Genomic DNA, 21,149 nt, shown 5'->3' on the forward strand with positions numbered 1-21,149 from the left:
GACTTCTGAAAACTTTTTAATGAAGAAAGTGTGTATATGTTTGTGTGCATGTGGGTATATTTGGGAAGGAGGATAGTGGCACCACGCAAGCAAGTAAACAAACAAAGACACCTTAAAATATTTGTGTTGTTGTTTAGATGCTAAGGCATGTCTGACTCTTTGCAATGCCCTAGACTTCAGCATGACAGGCTTCCTTGTCCTTCACTATCTCCCAGAGTTTGCACGAACTCATGTCCATTGATTCATAGATGCCATCTAACCATCTTATCCTCTTGTTGCCCACTTCTCCTGCCCTCAGTCTTTCCCAGCATCAGGATCTTTCCCTAAAAACACACACACACATATATATATCTTTTCTATGTTCGTATATATATATATATATATATATGTATGTATACATGGCCCTGCATCTCTTACACAGCTATACTTTGATAAACAAATTAATGCAAACAAGAAGAAAGGCTGTTCTTAAATTTCATATGTATTACATGTATGTAATTAATATACATATTCTTGGGGTTATTGGATGTGCTTCTCACTAACAGGAAAAAAATGATTGATAAGATGTGACACTTGCTTTCAGGCAGCTCATGGTCATAGGAAAAGACAGAATCGTATACAACCTATCACTCACTGTTCCATGAGATAGTGAAAGTCACTCAGTCGTGTCCGGCTCTTTGTGACTCTATGGACTGTATAGTCCCTGGAATTATCCAGGCCAGAATACTGGACTGGGTAGCCTTTCCCTTCTTTAGGGGATCTTCCCAACCCAGGGATCGAACCCAGGTCTCTGGCATTGCAGGCGGATTCTTTTATCAGCTGAGCTACAAGGGAAGCCCTCCAATTAGGTAAGTTCTGGAAATACTTGTGCTTAGGCCTGAAGGAATTGGAGAAGGAAATGGCAACCCACTCCAGTGTTCTTGCCTGGAGAATCCCAGGGATGGCAGAGCCTGGTGGGCTACCATTTATGGGGTCACACAGAGTTGGACATGACTAAAGCAACTTAGCAGCAGCAGCAGCAGCAGCAGCAGGTCTGAAGGAAGAAGAGGAACTCCCCATTAGAAAGGTCCTCTCTGTTATCAAGGCAGCAAAATCCAAAGCAGCAAAAGTATAATAGTCAAGTCTCCGAGGTCCATTGGAGGAATAGGTTCTTTCTGTTTATGATGGGAATGAGAAGCACCAGGGTACCAGTTAAGGCATGAACATTCCTGAAGCAAGAAAGAGGTAGTGAGCCCAGAGAGTCATCAATCACATATCTTGTCAAAGGGATGAGGGTGAAGAAGACTGGCATTTATTAAAAATCTCATGTGAGATGATTGACAGGCTTATTAAGCCCTCAGAGCAAGCCTATGATAAGTGTTCATTCAGGATATAGTTATGAGCACAACACTATGCTAGGCACTGAGAATACAGCTGGGAAACAGCAAATCCCTGTCCGCACAGGGCTTCCACTTCATTAGGAGAAACAGTCAATAAGGAAACCGACTAGTGAACATGTGATAGCATGACCCTGGGAAGGACACGCAGGAAACGATAGTCGAGCTGGGAAGTGCTTGGAAGAAGGGGTCTAGGCCTGAGGCAATGTGACGGAAGAACATTCTATGCAAATACAAAGGCCCCCAAAATGGAAATGAACAGAGAGTCTTCAAGGAACAAACGAAGGGAGGTGGGTCTAGAGTAGAGCCTGTGAGGTCACTACAGCGGGGAGGTGACAGGCAGGTGAGGCTTCACGAACTTACAGGAGGTGCCACCAGTGCTGGGGCACAGATTTGATGCCAAGTCTGCCTCCAAAGCCCCAGTTCTCTCTTACTGGATCCTCTCCCCTGTTGGTTGTAGTAATGGGCCAGGAACTTGTACAAGAACTCTGATCACGGAGTTCAAGAACACAGAATGCTTTTTTTTTTTTTTTAATTTTATTTTATTTTTAAACTTTACATAATTGTATTAGTTTTGCCAAATATCAAAATGAATCCGCCACAGGTATACATGTGTTCCCCATCCTGAACCCTCCTCCCTCCTCCCTCCCCATTCCATCCCTCTGGGTCGTCCCAGTGCACCAGCCCCAAGCATCCAGTATCGTGCATCGAACCTGGAGTGGCAACTCGTTTCATACATGATATTTTACATGTTTCAATGCCATTCTCCCAAATCTTCCCACCCTCTCCCTCTCCCACAGAGTCCATAAGACTGTTCTATACATCAGTGTCTCTTTTGCTGTCTCGTACAAAGGGTTATTGTTACCATCTTTCTAAATTCCATATATATGCGTTAGTATACTGTATTGGTGTTTTTCTTTCTGGCTTACTTCACTCTGTATAATAGGCTCCAGTTTCATCCACCTCATTAGAACTGATTCAAATGTATTCTTTTTAATGGCTGAGTAATACTCCATTGTGTATATGTACCACAGCTTTCTTATCCATTCATCTGCTGATGGACATCTAGGTTGCTTCCATGTCCTGGCTATTATAAACAGTGCTGCGATGAACACTGGGGTACACGTGTCTCTTTCCCTTCTGGTTTCCTCAGTGTGTATGCCCAGCAGTGGGATTGCAGAATGCTTTTTAAACTGGCTGTCCAACACTAGGACTTGTGCAAACCAGAGGAAGTCCCAGACCTATTCCTGGGTCTCTAACATTTGTGGGGCCCAGGACAAGAGCGTAAAGAGACGCTCATATATCATGTGCTTAAATATTTTAAGTTAAAAGGCAAGGAAATTCCCTGGGGTTTCACTGCCAAAGGTGTGGATCCAATCCCTGGTCAAAGAACTAAGATCCTGCCAGCTGTGCAGTGTAGCGAAAAAAGAAAATAAAAGGAATGGTTAAAAATAAAATTAGTAAAGTTAAAAGGAAGGCCAGAAGACTGCTAAATACACGTTCACACTTAAACCTTGACAAATATACTTTTATAATGACCTAGAAGATCTGTTCCAATTTGCAGTTCTCAAGATGCCAAGTTCAGGGCCAGAATATAGGGGCAGTGAGAGTGTGAGTCTCTGACCTCTGACTCCCAGCCTACTTTAGGTCCATCTCAGACTCAGGAAAAGGACCCACAGAATCCCAGGAGCTGGCTTGGCACCATTACTGGCAGGGGATCCTGGGAGTCAGAGCCAGTGTGTACCCTAGACATGGGGGTTATGCGTTCAGGGTGGTCACATCTCCTTGGCCTGTGAGCCTTTCACTGTGTGAAAGGAGAAGAGACAAGGTCGATAGCTGGGGCTCTAGATCATGAGACCTTCCTTGGCCAGAGGATCATTTTACCAGATCTGAGAGCAGTGCTGCCTGCCCAGTGAGCCTAGAGGTGAAGTGGGAAGCTACGGAAGACAGAAAGCAGACTAAACCCCCAAAAATAATTCTTTAAAAATGTAACTCAAAGCATGCTGCTGCTGCTAAGTCATCTCATTCCTGTCCAACTCTTCGCAACCCTATGGACTATAGCCTACCAGGCTCCTCTGTCCATGGGATTCTCCAGGAAAGAATACCAGAGTGGGTTGCCATGCCCTCCTCCAGGGGATCTTCCCAACCCAGGGATAGAACCCAGGTCTCTTGTGTCTCCTGCATTTCCTGGTGGGTTCTTTACCACCTGGGAAGCCCTAACTCAAAGCACATTTCTGTACTACTTTCTGATGACTGCTGTATGAATTTCTACAAACTTGGAAGCATAAAATAACAGAAATGTATTCTCTCACAGTTCTGGAGGCCAAATCTGGAAATCAGTTTCCCTGAGCTAAAATCAAGGTCTCAGCAGGCCTGCTTTTCTGCTAGGAGTTCTAATGGGAAATCAATCCTTTCCTTCCTCCAGTTTCCGATTGTGGTAGCGGCTGGCATTCCAGCTTCCTGTGGCTACATCACTCTGATAGTCAAGGCCAGCATCTTCAAATCTCTCTTCTCCATTTTCACATCTCCTTCTCTGTGTTAACATCTCTCTCTTCCTCTGTCTTATAAGGATATATGTAATTGCATTTAAGACCCATATGAATAATCTAGAATAATCTTCCCACTTTGAGATTTTTAACTTAATCATAACTGCAAAGTTCCTGTGTCCATATAAGGTAGTTACCAGGTTCTGATCATTAGGACCTGTTCTAGGCCCATGGTTCAGCCTACCACAGCACTGTCTTTGATGGTTCAAGTTGTAATATTGGTCAAAAAGAATGAAAAAGTATTACTTTTGAGGTAAAAAGCAATTAGATTTGTCACATAATTTAATGTTGTGTTAGTTGCTCAGCCATGTCTGATTCTTTGTGATCCCATGGACTATAGCCCACCAGACTCCTTTGTCCATGGAATTCTCCAGGCAAGAATACTGGAGTGGATAGATATTCTCTTCTCCAGGGGATTTAATATAGAGAGATAAATATTTTCATTTTGAATATTGTCAAGACCATCACCAGGGAAGACAAAAATTTTCTATTTGGTCATCTTTTTCCATGGTTAGGGACGATAACTGATAGCAGATGACCAAGAAAGCAAAGATTTCTAGCCAGTTGTTTTCCAGTTTTGTTTTGTTTTGTTTTTTTAATCAGCACTATTTTTATTTAGAATAGGCAGGTGACAAACCCGTCTATTTCCACCACACTGGAAAGAAATTATTCAAACACTTAAAAAAATGGTGAATGTACTCAAATAGGCAGGGCTTGATGGTAAGCTTTTTCCCTGAGAATTTGAGATAGGAGTCTTGAATTCCATTCAACATTTTAATTAAACCGAAAACATTTGAGACACCACTAGATGCCAGGCGCTGGGCTTTGGAAAGAGAAAGATAAATTATACCCCATACATGTCCTCCAAGAGCTCACAATTGAGTATGTGTGAGAGGCACAGAAACAAACAATTAAGAAAATGAAAACACAATGTATTATGTACTATGAGAGGGATGATTGAAGTGCTGAGGCTAAAGGTTCAAGAGGAGAAACAAGAGAACCCAGGAAACTCTCGGATATACAAGGAGCTCTCAATAAATATCTGAATGATTTGGCCACTGCTATCTCCTTCCCAACACCTCCTCCACCAGCTCTGAGTTAAAGTTACCATCATCTCTTGTCTGAACCATTCTATGCCTTCCAAATTAGTCCACCAGATCTATTCTCATGCCAGAAATCCGTGGCTTCTTTGCTTAAACCCTCTAATTTTTTCTCACCAAATTGAGAATAAGATTCCATCTATTTGCCATGGTCTGAGCAACATAGTTTAGCCCTGCCTACCTTCTGATTGTTGCTTCTGTTCACCTTTCTCCAACCACAGCAGCTTCCTTCTCTTGCTGGAAACTTAACTTATTCCTGCCTAAGAGCCTTCGCTTCTTGAGGTTTCCTTTGTTCTATCTTGGCTTCTGTTTAACCAGTCTCTGCTCAGGTATTCTCTATTCCCTGATAGAGGAATTTGATCACCCATTGTATTGGTTTCCAAAGTGATTTCCTGTGTTTATTTATTTTCTTTCTTTTCTTTTCAATTGAAATGCAATTTCCATGAGGCAGGACCTTGTTAATCTTATACAACATTTTTCCTCATTGTTTGTCAGAAGATAGATGTAAACTTTGACCCCTGCCATAATATGAAAACTGTAAATCTATACTGCCCCAAATCAAGGCCTTAATGACAAGAATTGCCAGAAAAATATACAGCAAACTCCAGTGTTCTAGGTATTGGTGACATTATTATCCTGATCCTTTAAGTAGGCTTAAGAGTTAATCCCATAAAGGCTGCATTGCACAGCTGTAAAGTTTTCATGAAAGATGATTTTCGTTTTCTTTCCAGACTTCTAGGCTAGTCATTGGGCTAGAATTATGACACAAAAGTAAAAATGGACTTAAAAAATACAGGATCACGTTAAAATGAGAATAGTCCAGGAGATAAAATTGTGACAATTTGAATTCATTATTTGAAAATCTCCTTGTTTTCTTTCTCTGGAGGCTTTTATCTGCAACAATAAAAGTATCTGTAAATGCTTTGCAATCAGAGAAGCTTATTATAAAAACATGTCTCGGTTACTTGAAAATGCTCACTGGTCAGTACTTTTCATTTATCAGTCTCTATGCCGTGCTTTGTCTGAAAGCTCCATCTCTCTCTCCTCTGAGTTATTGCCTGAGCATCAGACTAGTATATTTTGTATGCCAGTTATATTAAATTGGAGGTTAAACTGAAAAAGCTCCTTTGTGTAAAGGTCAAGCTCTCTTTAAAAAGCTCTGGCATTCAAAGCTAAAGCAGTAAACAACAAAAGAGGATGGCAAAGTTGAACAAATGGGGCTTAATTGGCTGTTAGACTTGGACTGATTTTAAAAAAATGAATGCCTAACTCTGCATTCTGGGTATCCAACTCTAAGGTAGTTCCCCTTAGCGGGCTCACTTCAGATAAATATCTAATTCCCTTCTCATTAAAAACTTCCTCTGAATATTGGCACAGTGAATACCTGCCATAAAAGGCTACCCCTGGCTCATCCCCTTACCTCTGCTTCTCCACTTAATCAGACTTAATCATTATTCATTTGCCTAATTCAGGAAACATTTAAAGCTGTTTTTCTCTTAATCATTTTGACTAAAATAGCTACAAGACCAGTGGAGATTTTTTTTTAAGCCCGTTAAAACCTTTAGAGCATAAAATGGTGAATTCTAATTATTATCTAATAACAGGGGAAAAAAAGAAACAGGAAGTTCTTTTTAATGGCAGAGGAACACATGCGGGGCCTGGGCAAGCTGCGGAGTGAGTGGGGTCCTGGGGGGAGAGGAGCCATTTTCTATTCTTGTGGCTGAGCTCTGCAGGGGTTTTGAGTTAGGGACACCTGTGTGGGAATGACTATGCAGGTAACTGTCATTTTTGATTAGCACTGCCTGGAGTCCTGTGACGAGGGAGACACATTCAGGGCCTGGAAGAGTCGGTCTCCCCAGGCAATAGGTGCCACGAGGGATGTCTTTGACAGGTGTGAAGTAGCCATTGCCAACATTCCTAAAGAGGATGGGGCAGCAGCAGGTTTCTACCAGCTGAGTGGACGTCTGGGAGCACCAGAGCCTAGAGCACAACTGGGACTCTGGGTTGCTCTGAAGCAAAATTGAGAACTGGCATTAACTTGGAGGCATGAAAGACTCTGAACTTGTCAAAAATTGCCTTGAATTCTATATGGCTGGTGCCTGGGACTTGGTTAAGTATTTAATTGATGTTGCTATTATTATTACTATTAATCATATTAGCTACTCACCACCTGCATCCACAGAATCAGAAAGCCTAGATGGTCATCTGGTCCATCAAACCTCTGCCTTTAGGGGCTTAAAAGTGTCAGAATATATTAAAGTTAAACTTCTCACTTGCATTCATGTCTAAAGAATTACACAGCCAAAGGAAAAAAAAAAATTCTCCTCACCCTCATGCTTTCTGTCTCGAAACAGGAATACCACAGGAAACCGACACAGGAACCAGCACGTACTAACACCTTTCTACAAATTAAACAGAGCTGACCCCTGTGAAGGGGTGCAGCCTCTTACCTTGGCCATGGACTGTGTAGGCAGAGTGGGAGTTGGGTTGCAGCCTTGACTCACCCCCCTAAACTGGTATAAATTGGAATGAGATGAACAGAACCTCCTGGGAACAGGTAGCAGGCTCTCTTAGAGAGCTATGATATATTTATTTTCATTTTTTAAATAATAGGCTATATTTTAGAACAGTTGCAGAGTTAACAGAAAAATTGAGAGACAGTACAGCGTGTTCCCATTATGTCTCCCGCTATGCTCCCCACTTCGAGGTTTCCCTTAAAATTAATGTCCTAGCATTAGTTTTGTTAAATAACAACAATTCAACTGAGTAAATTTTAAAGATCTGATTGACTTTATTGAATGAGTCATGAGTCAGGCAGCAACCCCTCTAGCAAATAGAAAGGACTCTGAGGAGCTGTACAAAATGGAAGGCTTTTCTAGGCAGAGGGTGAAGAGGAAGAGGTTTCAGGCTTAGGTACCTACCTGTGGGGGATGGAAGGGGACACGTGGCACATCACTTCATTGGTTCTCACTAGAAAATTCCAGACTGATTGGTTGAGACTACGTTCCTGGGAAAGGTTGCAGCTGCAATTAGGGTAGGGATTAAGTCTTTATTCACTGATGTGAGGCTTGCCACAAGTGACTCCATTTTGGACCAGTTGTTTCCTTTATAACAGTTTGGTATATTTGTTACAAGCTTTCCAGGTGGCACAGTGGTAAAAAATCCACCTGTCAGTGCAGGAGACACAAGAGACATGGGTTTTATCTCTGCGTCATGAAGATCCTCTGGAGTAGGAAATGGCAGCCCACTCCAGTATTCTTGCCTGGAAAATTCCATGGACAGAGGAGCTTGGTGGGCTCCAGTTCATGGGGTCTCAGAGAGTTGGACATGACTTAGCAGCTGAACAACAATGAACCAACACAACAATACTGATATATTACTATTAACTAATTTTCTCTCCAAAGGGGAGAACCATTTACTTAATTAATTCCAAAATATGTACAGCAGTATCAGAGTTTTTAATTCATATGTCCATGAAACAATTTTGTCAGCCAGAGTAAAGTATTTATGTACAGTTCCTTTTGCCTTTAGTTTTAGGTCAGCCTTTTCCCCCTTCTTTTTTGAGTGACTTGTTTCATGTTTGTGATACAGCTAGATACTCTTATCTCAGTCTGCATTTTTTTCCTGGGATTCTTTAATGAAGAGATGTGATAATTTAACACATTAATTAATCTCATGTTTACCAAGCATATCACTGGTGGTATGCAAGATGATTTTTAAATAGACCTTTTTATTTTAATAGCTATGCATTTATTTTAATTTGTACTAGAAAAAAGTATTTAGCCTATCAAAGCTATGATTTCATGACTATTATTGATTAGAACAAAGGTAAATATATTTAATTTTCAGACTGGGTCATATTAATGAAAAATAGCAGAAACAGGGAAAGGCCTAAGTTGGGGAAAAACTGAAGTAATTTATTCACCAGGCCCATCTCTATCCTACCACAGCCAGTTAAGAATCCTACTTCAGCTTCAGATTCTCAACCTATAACAACCTATAACATTCTCAACAGTTTGAAACAATAATCTGGTGTACAGATAATAATAATCTGTTACACATTCTATATCTTTCTCTTTTATCTCAAGTAGTGATGCTGCTCTCTCTGATCTGCTGCTGCTGCTAAGTCACTTCAGTCGGGCCCGACTCTGTGCGACCCCATAGACGGCAGCCCACCAGGCTCCCCTGTCCCTGGGATTCGCCAGGCAAGAACACTGGAGTGGGTTGCCATTTCCTTCTCCAATTCATGAAAGTGAAAAGTCAAAGTGAAGTGGCTCAGCTGTGTCTGACTCTTCCTGACCCCATGGACTGCAGCCTACGAGGCTCCTCTGTCCATGGGGTACCGGAATGGGGTGCCATCGCCTTCTCCAATGCATGACAGTGAAAAGTGAAAGTGAAGTCGCTCAGTCATGTCCAACTCTTCAAGACCCCATGGACTGCAGCCTATGAGGCTCCTTCGTCCATGGGATTTTCCAGGCAAGAGTACTGGAGTGGGGTGCCATCGCCTTCTCCACTCTCTGATCTAGTCTCATATAATTTTATGACACATGAGGCAGCTGTCAATTCATAACTCTGGCCAACTTCTCACTAAGTTCACAACTTCTTCAAATGGTATAACCTATAGAACTCCAGGATATTGATGTGGAAGAAGCTGGATTTCATCTGACTCTCAAAGAAGACAGCCCTGATTGACAACACTAGCTTTCTAACTTACCTTATGGAAACCCAATTGAGAGAAATAGCATCTCATTGGAGCATCAGTAGGACTAAGATACCTTGACATGAATAGGGGTAGAGATGTGAAAACTAGGCAAAAAAGCCTTAGAGGATTTATTAAACACAGATTTCTAGGTCCCACTCTCGGAGAAGGCAATGGCAACCCACTCCAGTACTCTCGCCTGGAAAATCCCATGGACAGAGGAACCTGGTAGGCTGCAGTCCATGGGGTCGCTAAGAGTCGGACACGACTGAGCGACTTCACTTTCACTTCTCACTTTCATGAATTGGAGAAGGAAATGGCAACCCACTCCAGTGTTCTTGCCTGGAGAATCCCAGGGACGGGGGAGCCTGGTGGGCTGCCATCTATGAGGTCGCACAGAGTTGGACACGACTGAAACGACTTAGCAGCAGCAACAGCAGGTCCCACTCCAGAGTTTCTAATTCAGTAGGTATAAGTGGGCCCCAAGAATTTGCATTTTTAACAAATTTCCAGGAGATACTGAAGTTTGGGTTACAGGAACCACACTGTGAGAAACATCGGTTCAGGTGTTCAAGCAGTGGCTTAATGGAAGCAAAAGAACAGATTAGCCCTTTATATGTTATTATGTGCTAAGTTGCTTCAGCCATATCTGACTCCTTGCAATCCCAGGACTGTAGTCTGCCAGGTTCCTCTGTCCATGGGATTCTCCAGGCATGAATATTGGAATGGGTTGCTATTTCCTTCTCTTCTATGTTATTATAGAAAATATAACTGCTTGAAGGCAAATACAATTTTAAGTATCTAAATGAAATTAAACTTGAATTTGGAATTTCCTTAATTTTATTGTGGCCATTGATCTCAAGACCAGGTAAGGTTAGTAAGAAAATATTAACCTATAAATTTAATAAATGTGACAGTTATCAGCATCATCATCTTTGATTCCTTTCATGACAGATTTTAAGTAAGTATTGGATAGTTATTCTATTTGGGTTTGACCTTTTTAAAATTAGGGATATTTTTGTTGTATTTTTCAAGAGGGTTGATTAATAGGAGCAAGTGGTTTGGGCAATAAGAAATTTTTTTTCATTTTTTTAAATTTTGTTTAGTTTGAAAACATACTTCAAATTTGCTTCATTTTCTCATTTGAAGATTTTTTAATATAAGTTAAATATCAAAGAAATTTGTTGCCTGAGATATAGTAACCTAATTTGTAGGAATCTCTCTTTATGGTATAATACAAAATGCAGGTAAAGTTTGGGAGCATTATTTAAGAGTAAAAAATGGAATTTGTCTCAATCTCCAATATTAAAGGAATGTTTAAATATGTTAAGTAAAATGAAATGTCCTGTGACTCTTATAAGTTAAGGTATAAATAAAGAAAATCATGTACCATATGAAAAATAGCAATTTGCAACATTTTGTAAATAGTATGAGTCACAAAGGGGCTATCCAGGTGGCACTAATGGTAAAGAACCCACCTGCCAGTGCAGGAGATGTAAGAGCCTCTGGGTCCATCCCTGGGTGGGGAAGCTCCCCTGGAGAAGAAAACAGCAACCCACTCCAGTATTCCTGCCTGGAGAATCCATAGACAGAGGAGCCTGGTGGTCTACAATACATGGGATGACAAAGAGTCAGACATGACTGAATCAGTTTGGCACAGCATGATGACACATGGGTCACAAATGGGTTAAAATACATAAAAATTAGATTGGTATAAAATGTATTAAAGTTGTATACAATTTTCATAGGACTTAAAGTGCTGCCTCTGGATGCAGACTGTATGAGCATAACACTTGGTAGCCATGTGGCCTTGAATGAGGTTGTTAGTCTTTTTGTTCTCCACCATGAAATGGTACAATGGGAAATATATATTTGATCTTTGTCCTGGGTTTGTGGCACACAGCTTCTAAAACCTTTAGGAGTTTTAGAGTGATAGGCATGTCTTTCATTATTTATAATAAGCTCATTTCAACTGTACCTGTGTTTTGCTTATGAGGTAACTCTTGCAGTCCTCTAGATAGTTTCAGGATGAGGGTTGATTGACAGAAAGATCAAGGCATGATTAGAAGCCTGGACTTTCAGCTCTGCCCCACAACCTCCAGGGAAGCGAGAAGGGCTAGAGATAAAGTCAGCCACCAAAGGCCAATAATTTAATCAACAAAGTCTTTGTAATAGAACCTCCTTACAAGCCCTAAATGATGGGTTTCAAATATGTGTTCCAGGTTGGTGAACACATCAAGGTACTGCAGGGTGCTGTGCCTGGAGACGGCTTGGAAACTCCATGTCTTTTCATCCCAGCCCCTATCCTCTGCCACCCCATTGCCATTATACCCCACTGCCACTATATCTTGCCTTGTACATCTCCATTTGGCAGTTCCCAAGTTGTGTCTTTTATAATAAATCAGTATTAGTAAGCAAAAAGTTTTTAATGTGTTCTCTGAGCTATTCTAGCATGTTATTAAACTGAGAGGGGGCTGTGGAAACTCGTGATGTATAGCTGGTCAGATCAGATCAGATCAGCCGCTCAGTCGTGTCCAACTCTTTGAGACCCCATGAATCGCAGCACTCCAGGCCTCCCTGTCCATCACCAACTCCCGGAGTTCACTCAGACTCACGTCCATCGAGTCAGTGATACCATCCAGCCATCTCATCCTCTGTCGTCCCCTTCTCCTCTTGCCCCCAATCCCTCCCAGCATCAGAGTCTTTTCCAATGAGTCAACTCTTTGCATGAGGTGGCCAAAGTACTGGAGTTTCAGCTTTAACATCATTCCTTCCAAAGAAATCCCAGGGCTGATCTCCTTCAGAATGGACTAGTTGGATCTCCTTGCAGTCCAAGGGACTCTCAAGAGTCTTCTCGTATAGTTGGTAGGTCAGAACTAAAAGTGACTCAGGACTTGTGACTGGTATTTGAATTGAGGAGTGTCTTATGGAACTGAGCCCTTTAACTTGTGGAATTTGATGCTAACTCCAGGTTGATAGTGTTAGAATTGAATTGAGTTGTTGGTCATCCAATTGGTGGCCAGATAATTGGAGAACTGGTTATTGACCTTGTAAAATACCCCAGGAGTCATATTATTTTTTAGCTATAACACTAACCGTTCATTTAAGAAAACAGATCCACTCTAGATATTTCAAGCAGAAAAGATGTAATAATATTTGGGGTTTACAAAACTGTTCAAAGGGCCAGAGAGGGAAGTCAAGAGGGTGGCCACTAGATTTTACAACTGTGTCCCAGAGATCCCACCCAGTGGTGAGGGACTGTAGGAAACCTCACTATTATCCAGTTACGCATATGTCCTATGGCATGTGACTGGAAGGGGATTCAGAAGACGTTGAAAGATCAATTTCTCCCAAGGCTCACATATCTGTCACTGAAGGAGGAAGAAGAATGAATTCTGACTCCTCTTATCTCCCAAATCAAGTGCTAGAGTATTTCACTAAATTGCAAAATGTGAATTACATGTAGAACCCAAGTGATAATGAAGTCGAGGACACGTAGTTCTTGGTCTTCCAACCCCTCAGACAAAGGGATAAACACAAAGATCCATGGGAATATTATAAGCTAATCACATAAAATAGTTTTAAAAATCCAGCATATTATCTCAAAGGGTTTTGAGGGGACAAAATTTAGAGAAATTCACAAAAAGTATTAGCATGAAGAGCACGTGAGCACATTTTAAGTATTAAGTTAGTGTAAACATTCTTGATAATGATAATGATTAGGAAGTGAGGGAGATGATGGATAATCTCTTGCTCTATACTTTTCCCATAGTTTCACATTTTCTATAGTAAAAACTTACTATATATTTAGAAGAAAACTAAATAAAACCAGCGTAAATGCTAGAAAATTATATTTTCTGTAGGTATATATAAAATATTAGTATAGAGTACCATATTAGAAGAAATTATATATAAATTCATAAGCAAAGTATATTTTCTGCACAAACCAAATACATTGACCTTCACTCCTGCACGTATTTGAAACTTGAGATTGAAACATGCCATCGGTAAAATCTTCACTAGCTTTGTCATGCATGGGAGTTTTAAAACTCTCTCTGGTAGGGTTCTTATTTTAGTTATTGAGTGAACTCTGAATCAGGCCTTTATTTCTGTGATTCAAACTTAATTATTCTACCTGCTGTCTTCCAAAAATAAAAGTGCATCCAATTCCTGTGAGAACATCTTGGTAAAAATTGGAAAAGGCAAATGACTAACAGGAAGAACATCAAATGTACCTGGAACATAAAGAGTAATAGGAACATGAAAATAGCTAATTTTTCAGTGAACCCAGGGAGACAATTCCAGTTAAAGGACTAATTAAAATACTGGGACAGAAAATGTTGTTTTCATGATTAAATGGTGTAAAGACTTAGAAAGAATGGTGCTTCCAGGGCAAATCTTAAAATACGACCTTCTGCCTTGACATTTATAATGTGGTGAAGTCTACTGAGTTATTATTATCATAAATCTTTAATAATATAAAATATTATAACCTGGCATTTTATCAAAGAGTATTATTAGAATGACTCAATATCTGAGCTTTGCTCTACTTAGTGCATTAAAATAATTCTTTCAAATACACCAATTATGATTGTCGGAGTAAGTGGAAAATAATTTATTTAGGAAGTAACCGCATTCTAATGTTCCCTATCCACTGACTCAGAGCTGATTAATACTTTACAAACCAGATGTGATTAGCTGGCAGCCTGGCTCAGAAGAGTCATCTCATTACTGGCCCATTATCCTGTTAGCCCTTTGCTCAAAAACTGATTAGTGAGCCAATTAACTATCCTCTCCTTAGTGTACAGGAGCATAGCATTATGGTGTGTTCATCTTTTACAGATGTCACCTACCATCATCATTTATTTTGCATGTCATGAGAACTAAGAACAATGAGAAGAGAGATTTCTCAGTCTTAGACCTTCTTGCTATCGGTTAAAACAAAACCCCAGAAATTTAGATAAAACTTGAAACAGGGAGTAAATAGTTACTTCCACAGAGCCCTCTGTTTAGAGTATGCTCTGTGTCTGTTCAACATCTATTGAATATTCACTTCCACTAAAATATTGCTTCTAAGAGGGTAGGGTTTTATCCTGATTACCTTGGAATCCACATGTTGAGAATTTTGTCTGCCATATAATAGATGTTCAATAAACATCTGTTGAATGAGTAAGTTAACACTTGACATGATGCTAGTGTATAATGGCAAAAATAATTAGAAGAGAAACACATGAGTTTACTTAAATATAGGGTAGTAGGTGACAAATTATAATAAGACAGGAGCAAGGAAGACTGTGAGTCAGTTCAATTCAGTTCAGTTGCTCAGTTGTGTCCGACTCTGTGACCCCATGAATTGCAGCATACCAGGCTTCCCTATCCATCACCAACTCCTGGAGCTTGCTCAAATTCATGTGCATCAAGTCGGTGAAGCCGTCTAAACATCTTATCCTCTGTTGTCCCCTTCTCCTCCCACCTTCAATCTTTCCCAGCATCAGGGTCTTTTCCATTGAGTCAGTTCTTCGCATCAGGTGGCCAAAGTACTGGAGTTTCAGCTTCAGCATCAGTCCTTCCAATGAATATTCAGGACTGATTTCCTTTAGGATTCAGTGGTTGGATCTCCTTGCACTCCAAGGGACTCTCAAGAGTCTTCTCCAATGCTGCAGTTCAAAAGCATCAGTTCTTTGGCACTCAGCTTTCTTATGGTCCAACTCTCACATCCATACATGACCACTGGAAAAACCTTGGCTTTGACTAGATGGACCTTTGTTGGCAAAGTAATGTCTCTGCTTTATACCTGTGGCAGATTCATTTCGATATTTGGCAAAACTAATACAATATTGTGAAGTTTAAAAATAAAATAAAATTAAAAAAAAATAAATTAAAAAAAAATAAAATGCTAAGTTGGTCATAACTTTTCTTCCAAGGAGCAAGTGTCTTTTAATTTCATGGCTGCAGTCACCATCTGCAGTGATTTTGGAGCCCCCCAAAATAAAGTCTCTCACTGTTTCCATTGTTTCCCTATCTATTTGCCATGAAGTGATAGGACCAGATGTCATGATCTTAGTTTTCCAAATGTTGAGTTTTAAGCCAACTTTTTCACTCTCCTCTTTCACTTTCACCAAGAGGCTCTTTAGTTCTTCTTTGCTTTCTGCCATAAGGGTGGTGCCATCTGAATATCTGAGGTTATTGATATTTCTCCCGGCAATCTTGATTCCAGCTTGTGTTTCATCCAGCCTGGCATTTTGCAGGATGTACTCTATGTATAAGTTAAATAAGCAGGGTGACAATATGCAACCTTGTTGTACTCCTTTCCCTATTTGGAACTAGTTTGTTGTTCTATGTCCAGTTCTTTTGCTCCTTGATCTGCATACAGATTTCTCAGGAGGCAGGTCAGGTGGTCTGGTATTCCCATCCCTTGAAGAATTTTCCACAGTTTGTTGTGATTCACACATTCAAAGGCTTTGGCATAGTCTAAAGCAGAAGTAGATTTTTTTTGCACTCTCTTGCTTTCTTGATGATCCAATGGATGTTGGCAATTTGATCTCTGGTTCATCTGCCTTTTCTAAATCCAGCTTGAACATCTTGAAGTTCACAGTTCACAAACTGTTGAAACCTGCTTGGAAAATTTTGAGCATTACTTTGCTAGCATATGAGATAAGTACAGTTGTGTGATAGTTTGAACTTGCTTTGGCATTGCCTTTCAATAGGATTGGAATGAAAAGTGACCTTTTCCAGTCATGTGACCACTGCTGAGTTTTCCAAATTTGCTGCCATACTGAGTGCAGCACTTTCACAGCATCATCTTTTAGGGTTTGAAATAGCTCAACTGAAATTCCATCACCTCCACTAGCTTTGTTCATAGTGATGCTTCCTAAGGCCCACTTGACTTCACATTCCAGGATGTCTAGTTCAAGGTGAGTGATCACACCATCATGATTATCTGTTTCATGAAGATCTTTTTTATATAGTTCTTCTGTGTATTCTTGCCACCTCTTCTTAATATCTTCTGCTTCTGTTAGGTCCATACCATTTCTGTCCTTTATCGAGCCCATCTTTGCATAAAATATTCCTTTGGTATCTCTCATGTTCTTGAAGAGCTCTCTAGTCTTTCCCATTCTGTTGTTTTCCTCTATTTCTTTGCATTGATCGTTGAGGAAGGCTTTCTTATCTCTTCTTGCTATTCTTTGGAACTCTGCATTCAAATGGGTATATCTTTCCTTTTTTCCTTTGCCTTTCACTTCTCTTCTTTTCTCAGCTATTTATAAGACCTCCTCAGACAACCATTTTGCCTTTCTTTTCTTAGAAATGGCCTTGATCACTGCCTCCTGTACAATGTCATGAGGCTCTGTCCATAGCTCTTCAGGCGCTCTGTCTATCAGATCTAATCCCTTGAATCTGTTTGTCACTTCCACTGTATAATTATAAGGGATGTGATTTAGGTCATACCTGAATGGTCCAGTGGTTTTCCCTACTTTCTTCAATTTAAGTCTGAATTTGGCAATAAGGCGTTCATGATCTGAGCTGCAGTCAGCTCCCAGACTTGCTTTTGCTGACTGTACAGAGCTTCTTCATCTTTGGCTGCAAAGAATATGATCAATTTGATTTTGGTATTGACTATCTGGTGATGTCCATGTGTAGAGTCTTCTCCTGTGTTGTTGGAAGAGGGTGTTTGCTATGACCAGTGTGTTCTCTTAGTAAAACTCTGTTATCCTTTGCCCTGCTTCATTTTGTACTCCAAGACCCAACTTGCCTGTTACTCCAGGTATCTCTTGACTTCCTACTTTTGCATTCCAGTCCCTTATGATGAAATGACATCTTTTTTGGGTGTTGGTTCTAGAAGGTCTTGTAGGTCTTCATAGAACCATTCAGCTTCAGCTTGTTCAACATTACTGGTTGGAGTGTAGACTTGGATTACTGTGATATTGAATGGTTTGCTTTGGAAATAAACAGAGATCATTCTGTCGTTTTTGAGATTGCATCCAAGTACTGCATTGCAGACTCTTTTGTTGACTCTGAAGGCTACTCATAGTCCTGTGAGTCAGGGAGAGACTAAATTTAGTGTCAGGAGGAGGTGTTTGGGGTAGGGGCAGAGGAAACTTTCCAGGGATGAGGATGCATAGATTTTAAATAATTGTCAGGAAGTCCACAAGCCAAATGGAAGGTTCCAGGGAAAGAACACTACATATATAAAGATATGATTTCCTGGCAAAGAATCATCTATTAGAAATATCCCAAGGGAAATTATCAGTATAACCCACACTGTTTTGAGGTTTCATGGTTATGATTTTCAAAAAGAGAAATGATAACATCTAGAAAAAGAACAAATAAGTTGTAAGGGGAATCTGAAAATGGCACATTAAAATCATTTTTGAAGAAACTAAAGTTTAGAGAGACTAAGTAACTTGCTCAGTGTTAGACAGGTAGCAAATGGGAGATCAGGACTTTGAACTCATCTCTAACTCTGACCTTTGCTGACAAAGGTCCCTATAGTCAAAGCTATGGTTTTTCCAGTAGTCGTGTACTGATGTGAGAGCTGGACCATAAGGAAGGCTAAGTGCCGAAGAATTGGTGTTTTCAAATTGTGGTGCTAGAGAAGACTCTCAAGAGTGACTTGGACTGCATGCAAATCAAACCAGTCAATTCTAAAGGAAATCAACCCTCAATATTCATTGGAAGGACTGATGCTGAAGCTGAAGCTCCAATACTTTGGCCACCTGATAAGATGAACCAACTCATTGGAAAAGACCTTGATGCTCAGAAAGATTGAGGGCAGAAGGAGAAGGGGGCATAGAGAATGAGATGGTTGGATGGCATCACCAACTCAGTAGACATGAGTTTGAGCTAACTCTGAGGGATAGTGAATTACAGGAAAGTTTGGCATGGTTCAGTCCATGGGGTCACAAGATTTGGGCATGACTTAGTGACTGAACGATGGTTACTCTCCAACCCATGATCTTACTAACTCTTGACAGCATCTGTGAGGCATCTGCTTAGTTCATTTTTTCCTTGAATTACTATATGCCTGAGAAATCAAATTAGTTATTCAAAGCCTTATTTCCTGAGTATGAAATGTATGGTTTTTTCCCTAAAGGAAGCCTACCGTTTGAATGTTTTCTAGAATCCGACTTTCATATTAGCTTTCCACAGGTTCATTGCTTCATTCTTTCAGTCAGCAGTCCCTAGCTCGTGTATGCCAGATGCTATTGAACACTGACTCATAACATTCCTTGTCCTGGGCTTTATGCAGCAGACAATGAGAAGAGTCTTAATTTCCAACTTTACTTTATCAGGCTCACTGTAGTGTTAATGCAAATCTAATTTGGCAGATAGCATATCTTTTAAATCTACAATTCCAAGGTTGAACGAAATATAAATTGAGTAATTCTTGGAGTTCCCCAAAGGGCAGGAGTTCTTTTATTTGAGGCCTTTGGGGTCTAATGTCTACTTTGCTGCTTCACATTATTGATTGCAGAAGCTTTAATCATTATTAAGATTTTCATTTAGGTAGTTGGTCCTCAAAAGTCATTCCGGTGATTGCTTTCTCACTGAGGAATGGGGAGAAAGAAGAGAGCTTATTTTCATTGTTATATTACCAGCAGGGCAAGAGATATGGCTCTCAAATGCGTTAAGGTTAATTTTGTCAGGAATTGCATTCTATATCCTAGCAAACAGGCCCTTCCTTCTACACAAAACAAGTGTGTGACTCTGAGTCCACTAATTATTGTCATTTGTTAAATGGAACTGATTGAGCTATAGCCAGATTAAATCGATGCATCTTTACCGAAGTGCAGGTGACAACGAAATTTGCAATGATCATCTTTATTATGATTTAGCCACAGATATCTTACCTGGGATTTTCTTTAGCCATTTAGAGAGGGAAAGTAGAGCAGAGTATGGTCATGTTATTCCACCTTAGTTTATCTCCTAACTCTGTCACCTCTGTGTCCTTGAAATATTATTGAATCTCTCCATGAGAGAGTCTGCTCATTCACAAACCTCCCAGCAGAGTATTTATGAAGATTAGAGACAGTGCCTGCATATAAAGTAACCAGAACATAATCAGTAGTTAGTGAGTGCTAAGTGCTGATATTATTATCTGGGAACTCATTAGGGTGGTAGCACATATACATGGGAAAACATGAGAACATTGAAAAAGAGTTAGAGAAGAACCACAAGATTAATTTGAAGGTTGAAGAATGAGCTTTGGAATAGAAGACTAGGGAGACTGAAGTTTGTGATGTTATAGACAAGAAGGAGAAAGATAATTCGTTGTCTTTGAGGTGTTGAGCAATATGAAGTGTTATTATCCTAAAGACAGCTATCAGCTGTTTGTTATTTAAATGAATAAAAAGTAGGAAAATTGGAGTCTACAGTATAGAATGGGGACTAAAGGTCAGTTGAACTGTTCCCACAGTGTTTGCACACACTAGACTCTTGATACACTGGTTGAAAATGAAAACTTACATGAACTAATGAGCAAATTTAGAATAATTTTCTAGCACTTACGTTTCTTGAACATAGATTATTACTGAGAGGGGTTAAGGAACTCTTCTATCTGGTGAAATAAAGAGATCAGAGATGTGATTAAAGAGAGGCCATCGATTGTCTTGGAAACATTGTTTGAGCTGTGTGCATATGTATTCACTATAGTTGTATATTAATTTATTCATTATTTTTTAATATGTTAAATATTGCATAATAAATTTGGAAATAAAATATTATTATAGATTCAGGTGTCTTACTCTCCAATACTTTGGCCATCTGATGCGAAAAGTTGACTCGTTGGAGAAGACCCTGATGCTGTGAAAGATTGAGGGCAGGAGGAGAAGGGCACGACAGAGGGTGAGATGGTTGGATGGCATCACTGACTCAATGGGCATGAGTTTGAGCAAGCTCTAGGAGATAGTGAATGACAGGGAAGCCTGGCGTGCTGTAGTTCATGGGGTTGCAAAGAGTCGGACACAACAGAGTGACTGAACAGCAACGCAGGATAGAGTCTTTTGGCAATGAGGCTTAGTGATGAGAAGGAATAACGGGAGAAAAGGATGCCAAAGTGCTCCTTTTGGCAGCACCTGTGGAATATTCTGATCCAGCTGTCCAGGATTCAGCATCCAGGGGCTGGGCCACAGATACACATTGTTCCACTGCTCTAGTGGTCTCTGCCCCAGGATGGAGACTGCTGTAAAGCAGGAAGCAAAAGCATCCTGCTGGAGACAGCTCACAACTCCTGAGGTGCTTCCCAGGAGAAGCCAGGCTAGCTCTGAGCACATAACATGAGGGGATGTGACCTCATGCTCTCCTCTTGGCATCTCATTGGTCTGCAGTGGTGACAACTATCATCAGGATTCTGTGTTTTTCTGTCAAATTAGGAAAAATTTAAACTAGTGCTCAGAGGTAGTTAAGTGTCAAGTGAATGAAAATAGGGCAT

The 21,149-nt window shown here is 40.3% G+C and overlaps 1 protein-coding gene and 1 long non-coding RNA gene across 10 annotated transcripts in view; one reads left to right on the forward strand and one right to left on the reverse strand.

The window, feature by feature from the left end:
- SLC9A9 (solute carrier family 9 member A9) overlaps positions 1-21,149 on the forward strand; it is an 804,336-nt gene that overhangs the window by 268,404 nt on the left and 514,783 nt on the right. The window lies entirely within an intron of this gene.
- On the reverse strand, positions 5,782-7,489 carry LOC123334535. Its single transcript, XR_006552545.1, has 3 exons — positions 7,352-7,489; positions 7,190-7,256; positions 5,782-5,916 (listed from the first exon to the last, which is right to left on the reverse strand). It is a non-coding gene; the product is annotated as an uncharacterized LOC123334535 (long non-coding RNA).

Source organism: Bubalus bubalis, chromosome 1 (genome assembly GCF_019923935.1).
Source record: "Bubalus bubalis isolate 160015118507 breed Murrah chromosome 1, NDDB_SH_1, whole genome shotgun sequence".
In the NCBI taxonomy this organism is placed as follows: domain Eukaryota; kingdom Metazoa; phylum Chordata; class Mammalia; order Artiodactyla; family Bovidae; genus Bubalus; species Bubalus bubalis.